Source organism: Capra hircus, chromosome 17, assembly GCF_001704415.2.
Source record: "Capra hircus breed San Clemente chromosome 17, ASM170441v1, whole genome shotgun sequence".
NCBI lineage: Eukaryota > Metazoa > Chordata > Mammalia > Artiodactyla > Bovidae > Capra > Capra hircus.
The window spans coordinates 38,425,500-38,448,351 of NC_030824.1; the positions used below are offsets into that span (position 1 = coordinate 38,425,500).

At 37.9% G+C, this 22,852-nt stretch overlaps 1 non-coding gene across 1 annotated transcript; it reads left to right on the forward strand.

The window, feature by feature from the left end:
• On the forward strand, positions 987-1,058 carry TRNAC-ACA. The gene has a single exon. It is a non-coding gene; the product is annotated as a tRNA-Cys (tRNA).

Below are 22,852 nucleotides of genomic sequence, written 5' to 3' on the forward strand. Positions count from 1 at the left end.
ATACCCAGAAGTGGGATTGCTAGAAGATGATGTGGCTTACTTTTCATTTAAGTTAAAACAAAATCCAACCTCAACAATTTTTTTTAACTTACATAAAAAATAATTAAAATAATTTTACAAGCAGAAGAGTGCTATGTTTGATTTTCTTTAAAAATAAGTAACCTCTAGGTAGAGAATGGGATATTGTGTGCTGGAAGAGGAGCAGAGGCAGAGAGTTGAAATGCGGGCTATGCTTTAGTCCAGATTAAAGAAGGAGGTGGCCTGGATTGGGAAAAATATATTTCCAGCATCATTGTAATGACTACATATATGTAAATTATGTAAATGTAGCATCATTTATATGCAATCATTTGTGAAATGGTCTGTGTGTAATTGTTCCTATGTTCCTAGATTTTAATTATTTATACTCTATGGTGGTCATTCTTCAAGGTAAATAATTATGCATATCTATTTTACTTCCCTGAACAAATTTTTTTTTAATGTAACTGCCGGATCAAAGAATTTCCACACTTTTAAAGATTTTGACACTTAGTTCCAACATTGTTCCATCACAACTTTCATCAATGGTTCACAAAACTGCCATTTCTCAGAATGACCAGCTAATCTTTTGATAAATATTTTTAAATCTGTGGCATTAGCCAGAGGAAGAAGGTGATATCTGACTTGTAGTCTTCAAAAAATGTTTTCTTGATGCTATTGTGGATTTTTTTTTAAACAAGTATTTAGCCATTTCGTAAATTAGCTGTATATATATATAGTCAACTATTTTTCCTCAGTTTTACCTTTATCATATTCATTAGTTAGAAATTTTTGTGGTCATTAACATTTCTACAAATATGAAAATATGCCTATAGTTTAATTTTATTCATTTTAAGTATTTTTCATATTTGTTGAATATTATAAAACTGTGCATCAGTGATTTCCTCCTTATGATCTCTACGTTTGAATGAACACTTAATGTGACTCCACTTTTTGGTGTTTGGGCTTCCCTGGTGGCTCAGACGGTAAAGCGTCTGCCTACAATGCAGCAGACCCAGGTTCGATCCCTGGGTCGGGAAGATCCTCTGGCGAAGAAAATGGCACCCCACTCCAGTAATCTTGCCTGGAAAATCCCACGCATGGAGGAGCCTGGTAGGCTACAGTCTATGGAGTCGCAAAGAGTCAGACACGACTGAGCGACTTCACTTTCTTACTTTCTTTGGTGTTTGACTTCTGACAACTTTCACGCTTCAGATCTCACTTCTCCCCTTCTGCTCCACATCTGGGCAAGCTGATAAGAAAGCCTGGGCACTCCCTCCTTTCGTGCCAGGCAGGGAAGACTTAAACCACGCAACCTCCTCCTCACCCATGGGAAAATTCATCTAAAGGCCACTCCTAACCACAAATCAAAACCCTACCCCAGTCTCCTTTCTTTGCTCTTTTGAGTTATTTTCAGAGCAACCTTGGAAGCTGGTCCCACCCCTTCCCCAAAGCCTCATTATGTGAGTGAGAAAGGTTTTCATGTCCTCTTGGTAAGTGTGTGGCATCATTTTCCCTGACATCTGAGCTAGATCCTAGCTGAGATACTATTCTGTTTCTGGAGAGTAACCACAACACTAAGCAAGGGCTGTTGCATCCACAAGTCAGGTAATTATTTTCCAATATTCTCTTGCATTTCTTAAATATGTTTAAAAATTTAATTCCCTTAAAGATTAAGTTGCTTTAGATTTTGATGTAAGGTAGGGATGCTTATTTTTTATAAACATTAACCCTGTTTCAATACTATTTTAGAAACTACTAGGAGGAAGTGAAGGAAGAAAAACACTTACTTTAATATCCCTTTAGATTTTTAAGGACATGAGCATTATTTTAAGAACTTTATGAAATTTTAGAAAAATCTTAAATATAATTCTGATGGTCACTTTAATGTTGAAAACTTAATTTAGTGACAATGCAATTTGATCAATTATTATCTTGTTATCATATATAGTTAAAATGAAAACTGTTCAGATTAAAAGGAATCTTGGCAACATTAAATGTGGTGGACACATTCCTAATTTACAGCATTGCTAATAGAGTGAAGTTGAAGGGAAATTTCGAGATTAAAAATGTGAAAGACAAATGACAATTTTCAAAGGCAATCAAGAAGGCTTTTATCTACTATGCCACTTCTGACCTAATGTAATTGGGTAGATATTTTTGATTACTTGCTATGGGCCTGAAACTACATTATGTATTTTATTCAATTATCTCGTTTAATACTTAGATCTTGGTGAAAATAGTATATGTAATATATGTATGTGTGAAAAAGTATATGCTCCCTCTTTACAGATGAGGAAACCAAAGCTTAGAAAGATTACATAAATGGAATAAAGTCAGATTTGTAAGTTGTAGGAGTAGCTTAGAACTCAATTTATTCAAGCGGAGACATTCCAAAAATGTATTTCCTTGAAATTATTTCCATGCACTTTCTCTGTAAAATCTATTATTTAGGTCAGGCCGCTAAAATGTTAGTCATGTTAAGCTCTTTGTGCTCCCATGGACTGTAGCTCGTAAGGCTTCTCTGTCCATGGATTTCTCCATGCAAGAATGCTAGAGTGGATAGTCATTCCCTTCTTCGGGGGATCTTCCTGACCCAGGGATTGAACCTGAGTCTCCCACATTGTAGGCAAATTCATTACTATCTGAGCTACCAGGGAAGCCCTCAGGCAGCTAAAGGAAATGCTAATTAATGTCATCACTGGAGGTTATATTACTTCAATTTCTGAGTGTGAAGTGTTATAATTTTAACCAATAAGTAAGTTTCTTATAGAAATCAAGATTGTCCAATACTATCTTCTCATTTCTATTCTCAAAAATCTTTGTTTGGCAGAAACATGTTGAAGGTATTTGTTACAGGTACATAGGAAATTCCCAGGTGGCACTAGTGGTAAAGAACCTGCCTGCCAAAGCAGGAGACAAAAGAGATGCCAGTTCAATCTCTGGGTTGAGAAGATCCCCTGGAGGAGGGCATGGCAACCCACTCCAGTATTCTTGCCTGGAGAATCTCATGGATAGAGAAGCCTGGCAGGCCACAGTCCATAGGGTGGCAAAGAATCGGACACAATTCTTAGTGACTTAGCCCACACACACAGGAACATATTGATTTCTCTTATAAAGAGAAGGAACCAATTAAACAAAGGAAACAATTTGAGAAAATTAAAAGTTATTTTCAAATATCAGCTCTGCATCTGTTACTTGAAGAACGGAAGTAAGCCTGGGCATACCTGAAATGGCCAGTTCTATGAAGTTCAAAGTAAACATGGAACAGGTCAGTCAAAAATTGTTAGATGAGATACCTAATGGTAACCCCCTGTTTTAGGGACTCCCTGGTGGCTCAGACGGTAAAGAGTTTGCCTGCAATTTGGGAGACCTGGGTTCGATCCCTGGGTTGAGAAGATCCCCTGGAGAAGGAAATGGCAACCCACTACAGTATTCTTGCCTGGAAAATCCCATGGACAGAGGAACCTGGCAGGCTACAGTCCATGGGGTTACAAAGAGTCGGACACGACTCAGCACATATCTTTAAGTGCCACGTCTTTGGTCGTCATATGTCATTACACTTACTGTCACATATCACAGTGGTTACTTTAGACAAGTTTCCAAGCTTTGGTTTTCTGCTTCATAATTTAATGAATGAATAAATTTCCTAAACATCAATGTGATCCTTTAACTAGTATTCAATGAGAAGTATATCATATACAAATGCATTATTTGGCATTTTATTGCCTGAAAAAATGTCTCATGTATATATTTGTTGCTACTGCTAAGTCACTTCAGTCGTGCTCGACTCTCTGCGACCCCATAGACGGCAGCCCACCAGGCTCCACTGTTGCTGGGATTCTCCAGGCAAGAACACTGGAGTGGGTTGCCATTTCCTTCTCCAATGCATGAAAGTGAAAAGTGAAAGTGAAGTTGTTCAGTTGTGTCCGACTCAGCGACCCCATGGACTGCAGTGCACCAGGCTCCTCCGTCCATGGGATTTTCCAGGCAAGAGTATTGGAGTGAGGTGCCATTGCCTTCTCCGTGTATATATTTAGTCAACTTCAAACAGGATTTACAATGATTTCTTTATTTTCCTATCCTAAAATTAAATTACAAAAGAAAATTTGTGTATGTATTTATACTTTATTTCAAGTACACTGTAGATAAGAATTATTTTTTCAGATAAGTGTTCACAGTAACACATTTTCTGAAGTAGAAAAGAGAAATGTATCTCACTCTATTAAGAAGTTCTATTTATTTATTTATTTACTTTTTATAGATTAGTCTGAATGGTAGGCTTTCCTGGTCTCAGCAAGGAAGCTCATTCATATACCAAAGGAATCTGATAGGATTGACTAATCTATCAATTACAAAATAGTCCATGCACAAACATATTATTTATTTAATCCCTCCTTTTTACTGAATGTTTTGTTTAGTTTCTAATTGTTTGCTATTATTAGCAGAGCTATACCTGATATTACTAAGAGAAATCTTTTTTGCATATGTCTGAACCACAAGTTCTCTAGGATAGAGTCTTTACCTGGAATCACTGCAGCAACATGAAGGCAAATTTTGATAATGTATGTATTCTGCCAAAAAGATTATATCAATCATTCTTCCACAAATACTACATGAAAAAAAATTCCCTTTCCCATTTGTAAGACACAGTGTTATCAAGTTTGAGTATTTTGGCCCAAGTAATCAGTTTAAAATTTATCCCATTTTTTGTTTTATCAGATTTTATTGCCAAAACATTTAAGTTATTTGTCTTTTTCAAGTTGATTTGTAGGAGTCTCAAATGTTATTTTAATCTGTGGCTCTATTTGGATATTAATTACAATGAATATTGATATGCACAAGATTTTGTTTTTATTCAGGTAAGTTTTTCTTAAGAGATCTTTTTTCCCCATTTGGAAGGCCCTTCACATACAAACTGTATCTTTAAAGATAGATTTATTTTTTCCTTTGAAAAATTTTCACCATGCAAAGAGTGAAGTCATCTTTCTTATTATATTGCTCTTTATGCCATTAGTATATTTTTCATTGAAATCTTAGATTTACCCAGAATTTGTTGTTATGCATGGATATAAACTGGAAATGTAATTACTTTTGTTCCAAGTATAGAAACAAGCCTTATGGCAAATATTCATTTGTACATAAGAATGATTCTGAACTTTCTATTCCATATAATACATAATTAAAAATAGTAGGCTCAATGCAATCTTGCAAGAATCTTAGTTTCATTAGAATTGATCAGTCTAACCTACCATCCTTATTTACATTATCAGAAATTATTTTTCCTTCTCATTGACTAATGGCTTCCTTCCACATTTTCTAATATTGGTAATGATTTATTTAATTTTTATGGCTTTTCTCTCATTCAGTGAGATTTTGCAAAAGGGAGATTAAAAAAAAAACTTGCATTTGTTCACCCACTGTGAAATAAAAATGAATATTTAGTTTATATTTTACATTTGGGCTTTAAAATGTTCATATTTTACTTGATATATTTATAAATTATTTTTAAAAGCAAATAATCAAGCCATTATTTACTTTTATAAAAATGATTTGTACAGTTACTAAATATCTATGAAATATCTGGAATTATTAAATACATATCAATAACTAAAATGATTTTACAAAGCATTTATTAGCCTTATAAAAAATTATGCGTGTGCTTTTGTTATTCATCCAAGAGCCATCTCCAAATACCTACTTTCTTAAAAAGAGAATTCTAATTTCCTTTACCTTATTTTAAGTGAACACAAATGGTTTAAAATCTTCCGAGATTCAGGGCATAAATCTTTTTTGTCTGAGCGTTTCATTCTCTTTGCCTTATAAATTGTGCGGCTCTGAGGCTATACCCTACTTCGAAGCTCACAAGTTAACCACTGTGGCTCCATAGTTTCTGATAGAAGACATACTCTTCAGATGTGTCAGATGAAGTACAGTTTAGTGTCTACTACAGATAAAGGTACTATTAAAGAAATCTAGAACTTATATATGATATTTATATTGATATTTAATTTTGTCTTTTTATTATTGATACATATGATCTTTCTTCAGTCTAACAAAGTTTACACAATTGTGTCTGAATTCTATAATGATCCTTGAGATTTCAGGGGTTGTATACTCACACAAATGCATTAAGTAGTTTCATATATTGGCTCCAAACTTTTCTGTGACCCTTCATTTCCTGTGTCACAAGTGCAAATGCGCAGGGCTCTTAACAATCACCTGCCAAACTTGACTACCAAAAACTTTAAGCTATATTTTTGCATTATATTTTGCATATATTCAACATTAAACTCTTTGTACTTTAATAATGCTTATTTTGAATAAAATTTCTTTAGAACTGTTTAACTGTCTTCCTATGAAAATTAAATTCCAAGGGGCCCAGTATTCCCACAGTTGTTGACAGTAGTCATGTATTTTTCTGAAAAAATATTCCACATACAATTTATAATAGATGCTCTCTATGAAGTCCATTAAGTGCAAACATGTTTATCTTTGTGCCTGAGAGAGTTTTTTTTTGTCCTTGAAACTGCTGAAGGATTTAACACTTTCATACTTGGAACCCACTGTCATCACTACTACAACAGCTCTCAATGACTGTAAGGAGCTGGTATATGAATAGCCTAATTCTCTTACTCTTTGGATAGAATACTTCTTAGATACATGGTTTTCATCTTTTCCCAGAATTTTATGATACTCTAGATCCATATTAAATAGCTCTGAAACACATTTAATACCTAACCACTATTGACAGCTTTCCCTTTTCTGTATTATTTCCTGTATAAGCCCCCACTTCCGAGTATTAAGTTCTTTGCACTTCCAAGTAGTTATTTGACCTCTAATTCTTATCTTTGAATCTGCTACTGAAAGAACCCACACTAAGACTCATTTTAAGTAGTTCTCAAATGCAGTTCCTGAATCGCTGAAGTCAAGTGACAGCAAGCCTGTACCAGGGAATATAACCTCTAGAATACTATAGTATCACAATTATTAAGCCTCATCTGTAGTAAACTGGGGAGAAGGCAATGGCAACCCACTCCAGTACTCTTGCCTAGAAAATCCCATGGACGGAGGAGCCTGGTAGGCTACAGTCCATGGGGTCGCAAAGAGTCGGACACAACTGAGCGACTTCACTTTTCACTTTCATGCATTGGAGAAGGAAATGGCAACCTACTCCAGTGTTGTTGCCTGGAGAATCCCAGGAATGGCGGAGCCTGGTGGGCTGCCATCGAGTCGGACACTACTGAAGTGACTTACCAGCAGCAGCAGTAGTAAACTGGGGTGAAGTTGCTCACTAATGTGTGACTCCTTGTGACCCCATGGACTGTTGCCTACCAGGTTCCTCCATCCATGGGATTTTCCAGGCAAGAGTACTGGAGTGGGTTGCCATTTCCTTCTCCAGAGCATCTTCCCGACCCAGGGATTGAATCCGGGTCTCCCGCATTGTAGGCAGACACTTCACCATCTGAGCCACCAGGGAAATAATAAACTGGGGTACGTTAGAGGTAAAGAAGGAGATACAGACTGTATAATTTTTCAAGAATGTGGGTCATATGATAATAATGGAAAATTTCAGAATGATGGAGCTGGTTGGCTCTCACTAAGTGCCAGTGATACAGTAAAGAAAGGAAAGCCAACTGCCAATTCAGATCCTAATGTTAGAGCCAGACTTTCTTTATGTCAGAGTCCCTCATTTCCTGTAGCTGGTGGGCTACAGGACTAAAAGCAAGGCTGAGGACCAGACTGTGAGTGAAGCAAAATTACAGCATTTATTTAGCTTCCCCCCTCCCACCCTCACCCCTTGCCTAGCAAGTCTTTGTTGCTAAAGTAAGGACTATGATGCAGAAGTTCAGGGGCTTAGATAGGAACATCTGTGTGAATGTACTTAACAACCTTGAACTTCCAGATTCCGTGAATGCCCTGGGACTGTAGAAGAGGCTCGTTGCCCCTCAAGGGTAGAAAACTACCCTTGTTTGGGAGACCATGCAGAGATCTCACAGGAGGCAGAAGCTTCAAAAAATGATAACTGCCCTTTTCGAGATTTGACCCCATCTCCCCTTGTATATTCTAAGCAAATAATTAACAGCATGTTTCAGTATGGCCGAGGAGAAGTATTATTTCTTCTTCAGAAGAAAACTATTTATCACTAACAGAACTGCATTCAATGGCTAACTTCCATCTACTGCCAGGAAACATTAGGAAGCTTCCTGGGAACAGATCATAAGAACGATTGACTAGGATGCCTTGATAGAGCACTGAGGAAGGCACCAAGGGGAAGAGTGAAAGGGTTTATTCCCAAAGACTTACGACATACCAGCAAATTCTACTCCCTAATAATGACCAGAAACACCTACTTTACTGTAACAGTAATAATGGTGAAGAGGATGCTACTGATATTAAGAAGCTCACTGTTTACTATTTTGTTGTAAGTCAAGACTGAGAGTAGGGTAAACCTCTATGGTATTGAGTTCTCTAGGGTCAGTGAAGATAATACAGTTATGGAATAGTACCAGTTATGTAGCAGCACTTAACTGGCAGGAGCAAAGTGGACATTATCTGAGGGAACCCAACTTGCAGAAATCCATGGTAATAGTTAATACACCATAATGTTCCAAAAGGTGAGATAGAATAAAAGTGACAAGCTTTTTTATTGACTGATACATCTGGAAAAGATCAAGAATCAGACAACTGAAGGCTAAAATCAGTGGCCACAATGGAAAACCAGTTTCCATATGCAGCAGCCTAGTGACTCCTAGCTCATTGTTGAAAGTGGAGACCAGTTCATCTTGCAAAAGAACCCAAAAAGCCATAACAATTATATTTAGTAGTTGTTTCCCCAATATTCCCCAATGGAAACTTATTAGTCATTTATTAGAATATTTATGCACTGGGAAAACATAACTAAACTTATTAGGATATTTGAATATACAATCTAAGATGACAATGATACTTGAATACTCAAAACACTATGACCAACTATTAGAATGGGGACATATGGTAAATGGGGACATGGCCAAACCCTATCTCACAGTGTGTCTGTTGGTTCTCCAGGTCTGCCAAGGGCTTCCCCAGGATGTATATACTTCATAGCTGGCTTGATTCACACATCAGCTTCTTGTCTTCTAGAGTAAAAGTCATAATGGTAGGAATAGCTTAGACAAAGCTTTCACACTACTTTCTTTTCTCTGACCAATGTATAAATTGGAAATAATGCTATGTCCTGGGTAGAATAATAAAGATTAGTGCCACTCTTAATAACTTAAAGGACCTAAGGGTCACAGTTCCACTTAATATCTCTGTTTATTTTACTAGTCTAGTCCCTAAAAACAGTCACATAGATCACAACAATGACAGACTACCATAAATATTCAAGTGATAGTCCTAATCACAATTATTCTATTGTATGTGGTGTGTTTACTAGAAGATTTTATGTAAATTTTGGGAATTGGTATCTGGCTACTGACATAACAATTATATTCTTTCAGTCCCTGTCATAAAGAATCAGAATCATTTATATTCACCTGGAATAAACGGCAGCATAGATTCAGTTTCGTCACAGAATAATACTAACTCTCACTCTTGGTCACAAAGTCAGAAGGGACCTAGATCATCTGGACATTTCACAGTATTTCCCACCGATCTACTATACTGAGGGAACCGTGTTCATCTGACCTAGGAAAGGTAAGTGGCAAGTGTACTGGCTGCCCTAGTAAAACCGTGTATATCTTAGAACATTAATATAAATCATAAAAAGGTCCAGAATATGTCACTCAAGTATACTTGATAAGTGTCCAGACATTAGAGGTATGTCAATACCTCCTCCACGATGAAGGACAAGCAAAGGCACTGTGCCCCCCTTATCACTAAGAAAAAGGCACAGCGCTTGGGAGGCTTCTTCATATTTTAAAGACAGCATATATCACATTTGAAAATACAGCTTCATTCCCAAGTATTAGATAATTTGGAAAGTTGTTAATTTAAAGTTATTTGGCACATTAAAATGCTGTGCTAAAATATTTGGCCAAATCGAAATAAAAGTGTCCTAACAAAGATCCAGACAAAGGGAGCGTGGTGAGGTGTCAGGGCAAGGACACACCAACTACAGGAAAGAAGTATTCACCGTTTTAAAAGCAGGTCCTGACTTGCTCTTGGCCCTACCTCATGCTGGGCAACTGAGCATGAGGTATTAAGTGACTTTATAACCAGAGCTGCCCATCCTGAGCCAGATATTACAAAACCACCAAGTTACAGAGGTGCAAATGCAACTTCATCACACAATTGAAATACAGGTGCAAAGCAACTCATCACAAAACTGAAATTGACTATTATGAGTCAGACCCAATTAGATTAGAGAATACAAGTAACTTACAACGCAGGTGGCCATATCATCTATTTCTGTCTTATGGATGCCTCTCCCACAGCTTCTACCTATGGTCCCTTAGGCTCCCCGTGCCAGCTATTGGAAAAGAGAAAAACTAAGGTTTAATTCACAAGCTTACGATGCACTGCTGCTACATGAGAATCCCAGTAAAATGTGTTTCTGAAATTCATTAGGAGAGAAATATGTCTCAGTGGGTTGAGCTTCAGAATTTGTGCAGAGGTAGAGCTGACCTCAGATAAAAACGTTCACTAAATCCTGAGCAGTAGCAAATGGCTTAGCTGGTTGGCAAGGGACCTGAAATAACATTTAAATATGAAACAAGCTGTTCTTGGAGGAAAATATGTGGATGTACCTACAGGATTAGGCACAGATGATGAACCTCTACGTCCCTCACCAATATTCACTAAAGAGGATCCACCGCACAGGAGGCATTTTAGGGCAAAATAGAGAAGATGAATTATCTAGTAGAGATCACAGTATTTCTAAGTGTAGCATACTGAAGAGAAAGGTATGGCGACATCTGATTGGCCAGTAGACCACAGGCAAAGAAGTTCTTATGCCAGAATAGGGAACTGACCCTGCTTATTAGGAGGCAAAATTACTACTGTATAATGTGGAAAAGAGTCACAAGGACAACATTTTATGCTCCTATGCCTAGTAATAATTGGAGCTGGGCACCTGTACTGACTTTAGCCTAACAAGGACATGAAAGCAAAGGCCTCTGACTCCTCAGTTAAGAGGTCTGCATTACAACATCAGTCAAGCATACTAGAACATACATGCTAGGTGAGAATACAAGTAATCTGAAATGAGTGGTAAAGGAAGAAGACATCAGAAGACAAACTATAGTTTGTCCAGCTAACTCTCTTTTTATTATATGTCCCCCTCCCCAGAAGCTGTGACTGGCAACTGTATTAAAGAAGCTGTATTTAACTGTATTAACGAGTGGATTTAATGTGAAGTATGAATGAATGTGAACAGTACAAAATGCAGATTGTAGCATCCCCTACATATTTCATCTCTCTTGAAACTTTTCGTGTCTGGTAGGCTTCTGAGTGCCAATATCTGAAGGTATGTGCCTGAGGGCCATTTTCCTTTAAAAACCAAAAAGCTATGGTGCCTCTGATTGCAAGGCAGCCATCTGAAAATGCCAAGGAACTAGCAGCCCTGGATCCGTGCCTCTCAGTCAGTGCTCAGTTACCGAACTTCTTCCCTTCTCAGGAAAAAGAAATCAGAGGACTAGGATTTGGACCATTTTCTCAAGTTTCCCCCAATCGTGATATACTTAACAGTTCTCCACTTAATAATTTACCCTATCCTGTGTCACTAACCCCATTTTTTAAAACCAGAGTTCTCTGTACTTACCAAATAAACTGCTTGCACTTGAATCCTTGATTCTGAGCTGACTTTTGGGAAAATCCTCAGTAGTACACTAGATATGGAGATGAATGAATAGATGATAGTATTCATGCCTGGAGAAACTTACACTGTGGAATTCAATACTAAGACATAAAAATGCAGAGAATATGTCAAGAATTATAATAGAATTAAGAACAAGATGCTGCGAGAGAAATAAAATACCTAACTTCCTACAAAAACTTGGATGAATCAGGACCAACACGGTGGAGAAGCTGACATCCCACAAGAGTCCTAAAGAAATGAGTAGTAAGTAAGAAAGTATCCAGCCCAATGAAAAATTCATTTTAGGATAGAAGCAAACAAAACCACATACTGATTATTCATAATAATTATTCAGTGCTGCTGCTGCTGCTGCTGCTAAGTCGCTTCAGTCGTGTCCGACTCTGTGCAACCCCATAAACGGAGGCCCACAGTCTCTGGGATTCTCCAGGCAAGAACACTGGAGTGGGTTGCCATTTCCTTCTCCAGTGCATGAAAGCGAAAAGCGAAAATGAAGTCGCTCAGTCATGCCCGACTCTTAGCGACCCCATGGACTGCAGCCCACCAGGCTCCTCTGTCCATGGGACTTTCCAGGCAAGAGTACTGGAGTGAGGTCCATTGCCTTCTCAGAATTACTCAGTACTTTTTGCCTTTTCATACCATTCATGGGGTTCTCAAGGCATGAATGCTGAAGTGGTTTGACGTTCTCTTCTCTAGTGGATCACGTTTTGTCACAACCCTCCACCATCAGGAAGAGACCTGCTGCTGGAAAACATCGAAGGCAGGAGGAAAAGGGGACAACAGAGAACAAGGTGGTTGGTTTGCATCATGGACTCTATGGACAGGAGTTTGACAAGCTCCAGGAGATGGCAAAGGACAGGGAAGCCTGACGTGCTGCAGTCCATGGAGTCGCAAAGAGTTGGACATGACTGAGCGATTGAACAACAACAGAAATTTCAGTCCTGTAAGATAACCCAACTCAAACTTGAGAGTCTCCAGTGTGGTCATTTCCTGCAGAAAGTTTGCTCTTGTGGAAAATGTAAAAAGCAAAACTTCTGCCCCCTTAGATAGCTGATTAGGCAAAGATCCCTTCGCATTTGTTCTTCTTGAGCCAGTGCAATTGCCGCTCAAACAGAAGTTAGTTTCCTTCTGCGACTTCTGAAGAGAGGTTAATGGGTTTCTTTTGCATGCTTTTTATGAGCAGGGTGCTGGAAAATGAAATTTTCCAATTCCACAGTTCATCACCCTCATACCTGATTGCAGAAATTAGTGATTAGAAATGGGAAGATAAAATGAAAGAAATGTAATTTCCTTCCATTTTTGAAACTGCTTTGAGATGGGAAACATTTTGCTATTTCACAATTTAATGTCTTCTCATATAATATGCTGTCAGCAGTAATGACTTGAGTAAAAGTAATATTTCTCTCTCATATAAAAAAGTGATGTGAAATATTCACAGGGTAAAAATTACCCTCAAAACAAACTATATATTTCAGTATTCTTGCAGATTAATGTACCAGATATCTAAAATTTCTTTTCTTCCTTTCTCGACTTGTAAAAAAGTATAGTTTTCTCTAGGGATTTGTGACTCACAACTAGTTATTTTTTTCCTAGTATGTAGGGGACTACATGACACTACTTATAGAAGGATTTGTTCTTACACAAATGGTCTGGCTGGTCTGGTACAAAATGATCGTGTATGTTTCAATGGCTATTTTTAGGTGAATAAAAGAATGATCCAATTAAGATTATTAAATAGTACACTAGCCACATGCAAATCAAGATTCTGTAAATAAAGATAATGAGGGAAAGTTATTTATGCCTTACTTTCTATTATAAAAGAAGCAATTCTGAAAGACAAAAATAATCATGGTTTCTCTCATATTGAATAGTTCCAGGGAGCCTATAAAGTCACTGGGCAAAGTTATTTGTATATGAAGGCCCAGGGACTGCCTAGCTCTGACAAGAATAATGTTCTTTTCTACTTTGAGCTATGAGACTTCTAGTACTGAATTCTTATGGTCTAGCAATATATTAAATATTTATGAAAAATGAAGTCTTCAGGAATTGGATCTGTGCATAATTGAGCTTTAGATGTTTATAGGTTTCTTCAAAACACTTTCTGAAGCATTTGTCATTTATATATTTTGTGATCTTTTCCATAAAATACTTTCTGCGTGTGATAAGTTGAAAGAATGAACGTGAAGAACATATAAGTAAAAATATGTTTACAGAGATAAGACAGATATTCAACTAAGAAAAAAATTAGAGGTTAGGTGAGTATATGTAGCAAATATATAGTTCTTGATATATCCAAAAAAATTCTCAAAGCAAAAAATGCTCGGTAAGTCATATACATTCAATGTATCTAAATATATGTTGGTTTTAAGCAAAACGAACCATGAGAAAATAATCACTCATCGAATGAAGGTTCAAAGTACACAGTAGCCAAAGAGGAATATAAAAGCAAAATTTTAGGCAGTTTGATTTCAGTATCATAAAACATTTAACGCAAAACCCATATTATATTGCTAAGATTAATTTTTTTCAGTAGGTAGGATTAAATAATGTTAATAACAATAATAATGCTAACAAAAATAATTTCAGTTGCACACAATCTGTGATTTTTACATGTACTTCACGGAACCTGCTGCATTAGCATCATGGCACTCTAAACATGAGGTGGACATAACTGAGAGATGGCAGAGTCCCAGCAGGCTTTGGAATGTCACTGACACAATGAGATGGCTGAGACCTGGCATCTCCTATCACTGACCATGTCTTGCCTATAGTGCAGTGTATTAATGTATTTAATGTAATAGAAAATGAAGGATACCAGTGTGAACACTGGTACATATATGGAACATATAGACACATATAGAAACAGTTGTTCTACAAGAATATGATATGCCACCAATAGTAACGGGACACAGGACCCTAATCTCTAAAAGAGGCTTACATTCTAAGAGAGCAAGAACTGTGTATCTCAAGGAAAGGCAGCGTCATGGTTAGTGGTCAATAAATACTAATGAAACAGTAAAAAGAAGTAACAGTAGTCATGTGACCATTAGTCCATGAACACTATTCCTTTCTAAAGTATTTTGTTTATTTCTAAATAAGCCTAGGTACTGTCTTTCAGAGCAAGAATAAAAGTAAATATGATGTATGTTGCTGTTCAGTTGCCAAGTCATGTCTAACTCTTTGCAACCCCACAGACTGCAGCACACCAGGCTCCCCTGTCCCTCACCATCTCCCAGAGTTTGCCCAAATTAATGTCCAATGAATTGACGATGCCATCCAACCATCTCATCCTCTATCGCCTCTATCCCCTTCATGGGTCACTGCCTTGCCATGGTGAAGGGGTTTCTGTAACAATGAAGCTATGAGCCATGTTGTGTAGGGTCACCCAAGATGGATGGGTCATAGTGGAGTATTCTGGCAAATTGTGATCCTCTGGAAGAGAGAATGGCAAACCAATCCAGTGTACTAGCTATAAGAATCCCATGAACTGTACTAAAATGAAAAAAAAAAAAAAAGTGATGTATAACACACATGAATAGATAGAATGACAGAATGAAATGATTTGCTCAACAGTTATCAAAAGAGTCTATATTTGTGTTTATGAAATGGTTCCTTTATGACTTATGAGCATTGTATAGAGTTATGATTTCTAAGCTCAAACTACCACTTTCAAAGTTGGCAGCCTTACCAATGACTACTGTGTGACTGGACAAATCTATTAACTTCTACATGCCTTAATTTCCTTACCTGTAAAATAGGGACAAAGACAATAGCTATGCATAAGTAAGTTGTGAGAATTCAATGAATTATCTCATGTAAGTGCTTAGAAAACTGCTTGGCACATCACTAGTGCTATATTCATGTAAGCTGTATATGTGTGCTCAGTTGCTCAATCATGTCCAAATTTTTGTGACTCCATGCATTGTAGCCCACCAACCTCCTCTGCCCATGGGATTTCCCAGGCAAGAATACTAGAGCAGGTTGCCATTTCCTATACCAGGGGATCTTTCCAACCCAGGGATCAAATCTGCATCTCTTGTGTGTCCTACATTGGCAGACAGCTTCTTTACCATTGCACTTCCTGGGAAGCCCCATGTTAGCTATTATTACTTAGTAAATCATAGGAAATGGAAATATCATCATACATTTATGTTGTCTTGCCAGAACAACTATAGTGTTCTCCCCATCTCCAGTCTTTCCCCTTCTATATATATCATCCTATATACACTCCATTCAGGAAAATATTTTAAAATCATGGTCTTGTTCATATTAGCCCCACAAACTGAAAATGTCTACTGCCCCCAAATATGTATATAATTCTTAGGCTGGCATTTAAGACCTCTCCTAATTTCACAATCTTAATTTCACCTGCTCCCTTTCATTCATCTCTCATATAAATTAGGTTGAATTACCCATTTTCTGAAATGACCTTGAACTTCTCTTTCAAAGACTGGCTGTCCTGGCCTTTCTTTTTGCTTATAATGTTGATATTTCATCTTCCCATGAATATTTAATCAAGTCCTATAGTTTAAATTAGCATATTATACTGATAGATAAGGATATTAAAAGGATATGTACAGGAGTGTGAATAGACTCTTCAATGTTAGGAGAACTACTCATTCTTTAATTTTGTGCATCAGAGAAGGACTAGGGCATATAGTATGCATTTTTAAAACTAATATTTCTTGGCTTACTCATTAAGACATCCCCTCTCTTCCTGGACTTATGAATGAGAAATTCCATTTTATCACCCTGGAAACCTTATGCCATTGCTATACTTTGTTTACAATACCTGCAATGGGACATCTTACATTATTAAACAGTCTTGCTGAGGGATAGCTTGTCTTTGATAACCACCCAAGACCAGAATGCAAGATTCATTTTGGGTAGTGGTTCATTCAGTCTTAACTCAGTTTTGTTAATCATAATTAGCTGTGTGATCATGGGAGGCTAATTTTGATAAAACGCTTCCTGTGTTGTGCTTATGTACTCAGACATTTCCAACCTCCTGGGCTGTAGCCCGCCAGACTCCTCTGTCCATGGGACTTTCCAGACAAGAATACTGGAGTGCGTTGCCATTTTCATTTCTGGGGATATCCCCGACTCAGGGATCAAACCCATGTCTCCTGTGTCTCCTGCATTCCAGGTGGATTCTTTACCCACTGGGCCACTTCATAACATTATGGAGCCATCCTATGTGCTAAAAATTGTGAGAAAGGAGGAAGATACAAGTGAATTCTATCAGAATGAGATAAAAGAAATGGATTTTTAATCAGATTATGCATGAGGAGTAGAGTTTAATTAGAAGCTGCAGATTTGGGTTCTGGTTTGTAGTATTAGGTAGTTAACTGACATTTTACTTTATAACTTATTTGTTAAGTGGGGAGACAGGTGCCTGGGTAGCCTATTAATAAAGTTATTGTGAGGAGCAAATGAGACCTTACACTTCTAAAGACTTTGAAATTTTGTGCTGCATGAATGGAAGGGATTATTACTGAAGGAATAAACTGGGATAATTTCTAATAATTTTTGTATGGTTTAATACAATGAAATTGTGACTTTGGTTAAAACCTTATGTGCAGTGGTCTTAATGCTTATTCACCTAATAATTACAATATGAATATAGATAATCCATGATTGATTTGCTATCTTCTGCCCCCTGCCACCACCACTGACCTGGGTTTATTATAAATATGGAAGAAGAAAAGTCCTTGCCTTGGAGGTAGGAGGACCACTGGTGAGGTAGGAGGTATGAACACATGGCCCCCAAACCTGTTTCTAGGGTTCAAAAGTAGGTTAGTACCAAGGAAATACATATTGGTTTTCTATTGATGGTGTAACAAATTGCCACAAACCATGTGGTTCAAAGAAACTCAAATTTATTCTCTTCCTGTTCCTGAAATATGTCTCATGGGGCTGAAGTCACGGTGTTGGCAGGGTGTCCTGCTGAAGGCTGTAGAGAAGAATCCATTTCCTTACCTTTCCCAGCTCCTAGAAGCAGCCTGCTCACTTAACACCATATTACCAGCATCACATCACCTCTTTGCCTCCAGCTTCTGTTACCGCTTCACCATCACCTTTGACCACCTCGCCTCCCGTTATAAGGACTCTTGTGATTATGTTGGGCTCACGTGGATAATTCAGGCTACTCACGCAAGACCCTTAATCACACCTGTAACACCCCTTTCTTATATAGGGTAAGAATCACAGGTTCCAGAAATTAGGATGTGGCTAGCTTTGAGGGGAAAGAGTGGGGCCTTTTCAGCCTGTACCACAGAAGGGGAGCATGCCACCCTCAGATGGCTTATGTATTCCTGACAACTACCACCCCACTAAATTACTGAATTTTATTGCTTCCAGACACTCACTGCTAATTAAAACGGGGGGGAGGGAAATATGAAGATGGAAATTGCTTTTCTAATTTCCATGCTTTTCTCCTATGTTTTGCAACTAGAGAATTTCTAATTAAAGCAAACTTAAGTAGGATGACCAGACCTTCCTTATCAGAATATTCTGACTGACTTTGTTATAAGCTCAGTCTTTACTTTGAGTGGAACTGCTTTTGATGATCTTACCATCTTCTGTCCTAATAGCCACTTGGATGAAATTAGTTTGAATCAGAGCATCATTGATTGAAAGCTTTCAGCTGGGAACACTGAAATGGGATCAAGTGATAGCAGTAAGCCTCTATTACAATGTTGCCTAGCAACATAGTTGCAGGTTTCCATTATAAGAAATGATACTATTATATAAAGGCATCTTAGAAAAGATATGAATGACAGGAAGTTCTAAGCTTACAAAGAGGCTATCATTTCAGACTTAGGAGAACAAAGTCATTGAGCCATCCAGTGAAGGCCAGAGGATTAAAAGGATAAATTATGAGTTAAGGCTTTTAAAATTCTAAAGTTGGTGTCTCATTTCCTATGACTTGTGTTCCATTCCTTTTCAGCTTTGTAGAGCCTTGAAAAGGCAAAAAAAAAAAAAAAAATTAAAAAATATAAGAGTAAACACACAAGTATCATGACATGCTATTACCAAAAGCTGCAGTAATACTGAAGTCTTTTGTAAACATTTTGACATTTTATTAGTGTGAACTTCATAACAGTACCATTTTTTGCATCAGTAAACATAATTAAGTACTACTAAATGATCACTTTAAATTGGTTGAAATGGAGAAAATAATAGGGGCTCTTTGGTCTAAGACAGACTCTAAAATCTAAAATTACAACATTTAATGGCTTAATACTCAACATTCCAAAAGCTAAGATTGTGGCCTCCGGTCCCATCACTTCATGGCAAATAGATGGGGAAACAGTGGAAACAGTGAGAGACTTTATTTTGGGGGGCTCCAAAATCACTGTACATGGTGACTGCAGCCATGAAAGTAAGAGAAGCTTGCTCCTTGGAAGAAAATTTATGACCAACCTCAGCAGCACATTAAAAAAACAGAGACATAATTTTGCCAACAAAGGTCCGTCTAGTCAAGGCTATGTTTTTTCCAGTAGTCATGTATGGATGTGAGAGTTGGACTATAAAGAAAGCTGAGCACCGAAGAATTGATGCTTTTGAACCGTGGTGTTGAAGGCTCTTGAGAGTCCCTAGGACAACAGGGAGATCCAACCAGTCCATCCTAAAGGAAATCAGTCCTGAATATTCATTGGAATGTCTGATGCTGAAGCTCCAATACTTTGGCCACCTGTTGCGAAGAACTGATTCTTTGGAAAAGACCCTGATGCTGGGAAAGACTGAAGGCAGGAGGAGAAGGGGATGATGGAGGATCAGATGGTTGGATGGCATCATTGACTTGATGGACATGAGTTTGAGTAAGCTCCGGGAGTTGGTGATGGACAGGGAGGCCTAGCGAGCTGCAGTCCATGGGTCGCAAAGAGTCAGACATGACTGAGTGACTGAACTGACTGAATGTCTGAATATTTGAGAATGTAAAAGTATTATTATGGGAAAAATTATATTTTAGAAAGATGTTATCATAAAAGTAACAAATATAACTGAAAGCTGATAAATATTAAAAATACAAAAGGAGCAAATAAAATTCCTGTAACTCCTCCAACCAGATAAAGCTTTGTTAATATTCGGTTGTGAGAGTTTTGTTCTTTCTTCTTAACAACTTGTGTGCTTGTCACTCAATATTATAGAAACAATCTAATAAAGCAAACAAAATAGTATTTATTACTTTCATTGTTGGAAAATCTTAAAGCAAACATGACAGAAACAAATCTAAATTTTCCACAATTATTTTTATTTGTTTTTATTTGCATTTGTCTCTTTCAGGGCCTTGAAAACATTAACTCAAACACTGGGGTTTATGTCTCTTTCAAAATCTGCAGAAGTACTATTAAGATGATGAATATTTTATAGCCCTTTAGAGTTCACAAAGCACTCCAAAAATTTATTTCTCATACATAATCTCAATGGCACCTATGACATTTAAATGTTATCTACACAGTCCTTACCAAGGCCAAGCCTAACATAAGGTCTTGCAGCTTTTGTGTTGTGACAGCTCTTTACCAAGAAAATAGAGTAGCTTCTAATAAGGCTGACTGGCTATGATTCCAACAGTCTGATCTTATTTGCTATAATATGTGAATCACATATGGAATTTCAGCTTAATATCATGCAATGGCACCTGTTTCTAATTTTATACCACTGGCTTGTGGCTCAGGGTTATTGTAATTTTCATCCCTCCAAGGTTGTTGGAAGATGTATGTTTTAGAGGACATTCTTAGATTCAAAGGTGGTTCAGTTTCTTCTTACTAAAGTGAAAAACTGGTGGCAGTCTTGTATTAGTCTAAGGAAACTAAGACAAAGACCTCAAAAGGACACTATTTCCAGCTACTCTACTGTGGAAACTAGCAGCTCTGTCTCGTGGATCACCCTGGAAGATCTCTATGGGTTGTCTACGCACACCTGACAAGCCCATTAGCTCATGAGTCTGGAGCACCATACATTCTCCAGGTGCTGGGCAGCTGGCTTTTATTTCCCAACATTCTCCTAGAGTGTTGGCACCAAAATTCAGTCTTCTTGGTCTTTGACCCTCCAACATTTACCATCTCCCTCACAAATCCATTCTTGGCTGTGCACAAAAGGGAAATTCACAGGAGACTGGAATCCCTCTCCTACAGAGTGCCCAGGAGAACTCCTTTGGGTCCTGCCAAGCGTGCTTCTCTGCAGGATGGTGGGTTACCAGGGGCCGCTCACTGCTGTACCATCTGTCTGTGATTTCCAAATTGTGGAACTGATACCCCAAGCCTCTATAAGCACTTCTATCAATGCAAGGCCTTGCATGGGATTGGAGCCAAGAAAAAAATAAAGTTTGAATGAATTATAGTGCATGAAGAGAAGGCAAAGCCAGAATAGGAAAATACAAGAAACAGACACTATAGACACTATTTTAAACTGCCATGTTTTTCAGCATTAAATAAACAGATGCATGGAAATCTTCAATTTTTTTCCTTGTCTTTGGAAGACATTTTAAAATAATATTTTTACCATTTAATGGGTGCTGGCTAAGCAGAAACTATGTGTGTTAAAGAACATATATTGTCATCAACCATTATCATAGTCCCTTTTGGTAGACATTGCTATACATATCGTCATTTTACAGAAAACTGGGGCTATAGAGTTTAATAACATAACAGCTTAACGTAATGGCTGAGTCAGGATTGAAACTCATATCTGGCTCCCAAGTCCCAGAAAATTCAGTCCATCACTCTGACTTTCCCTGTTTCTGTTTATGGGGGGGAGGGGGGTAAGTATTTCAACACTGAAGCTCTCATAGGAAATTGAGAAATTTATTTTCAGTGGTATTATTTATATAGGAAATCTATGAAAATTTAAAAGAATGACTAATATGTCAGAGCATATCTGATTAGAAGGGACATATTTACTTTTTTTTCCCCCACTAGTATTTGTTTTCTGTTCCTTGATCCAGTCTGGGATATTACATTTCATTTAGTTTCTTGAATTAAAAAAATTTTATTTATTTATGGCTGTGCTGAGCCTTTGCTGCTGCACGGGCTTTTCTCTAGCTGTGGGGAGCAGGGACTCCCCTCTAATTGCAGGGCAGGCTTCTCATTGCAGTGGCTTTTCTTGTGGAGCACAGGCGCCAGGATGCACGGGCTTCAGTAGCTGGAGCTCCTGGGCTCTAGAGGACAGGCTCAATATCTATGGCACACGAGCTTAGTTGCCCTGCGGCATGTGGGATCCTCCCGAATCAGGGATTGAAGCCATGCCTTCTGCATTGGCAGGCAGATTCTGCACCACTGAGCCACCAAGGAAGCCTGAGATATATTTACTTTTAAGCACTATCTTAGCCGGCTGAGGCTTCCTAGGTGGCTCGGTGGTAAAGAATCTACCTGCCAATGCAGGAAACACAGGAGATGTGATTTCGATTTCTGGGTTGGGAAGATCCCCTGGAGGTGGAAATGGCAACCCATTCCAGTTTCTTGCCTGGAAAATTCCATGGACAGAGGAGCCTTGTGGGCTACAGTCCATGGGGTCACGAAGAGTAGGATAGGACTGAGCAACTGAGCACAAACAACGGGGCTAATAGGGTTGCTTGAGGTGGTTCTACAAGCGGTTAGCTAGTTAAGGGAGCTACATATGGAAATCCTTATAACCACAGCAGAGAATTCCAGCTTATACATACATCTCATAAACTATAGGTTGCCATTTTAAAATATGGATCATCTTATTCCACCAGGCTCCTCTGTCCATGGAATTCTCCATGGACAGAATACTGAGGTGGGTTGCCATTCCCTTCTCCAGGGGACCTTCCCAATCCAGGAACTGAACCTGGGTCTCCTGTATTGCAGGAAGATTCTTTACCAAATGAGCCAGCAAGGAAGCCCATAAACTATAGACTGCCATTTTAAAATATGGATCATCTTACGAAATTACTAGGAAATTGCTACTAATTCAGTGTAAAGTGCTCTTTAGTACCAAATCATTATGGCAAGTAAGTTTATTTTCATATTATGTCAAAATGCAGCATCAGGAAAATTAAAAATAAAAGCT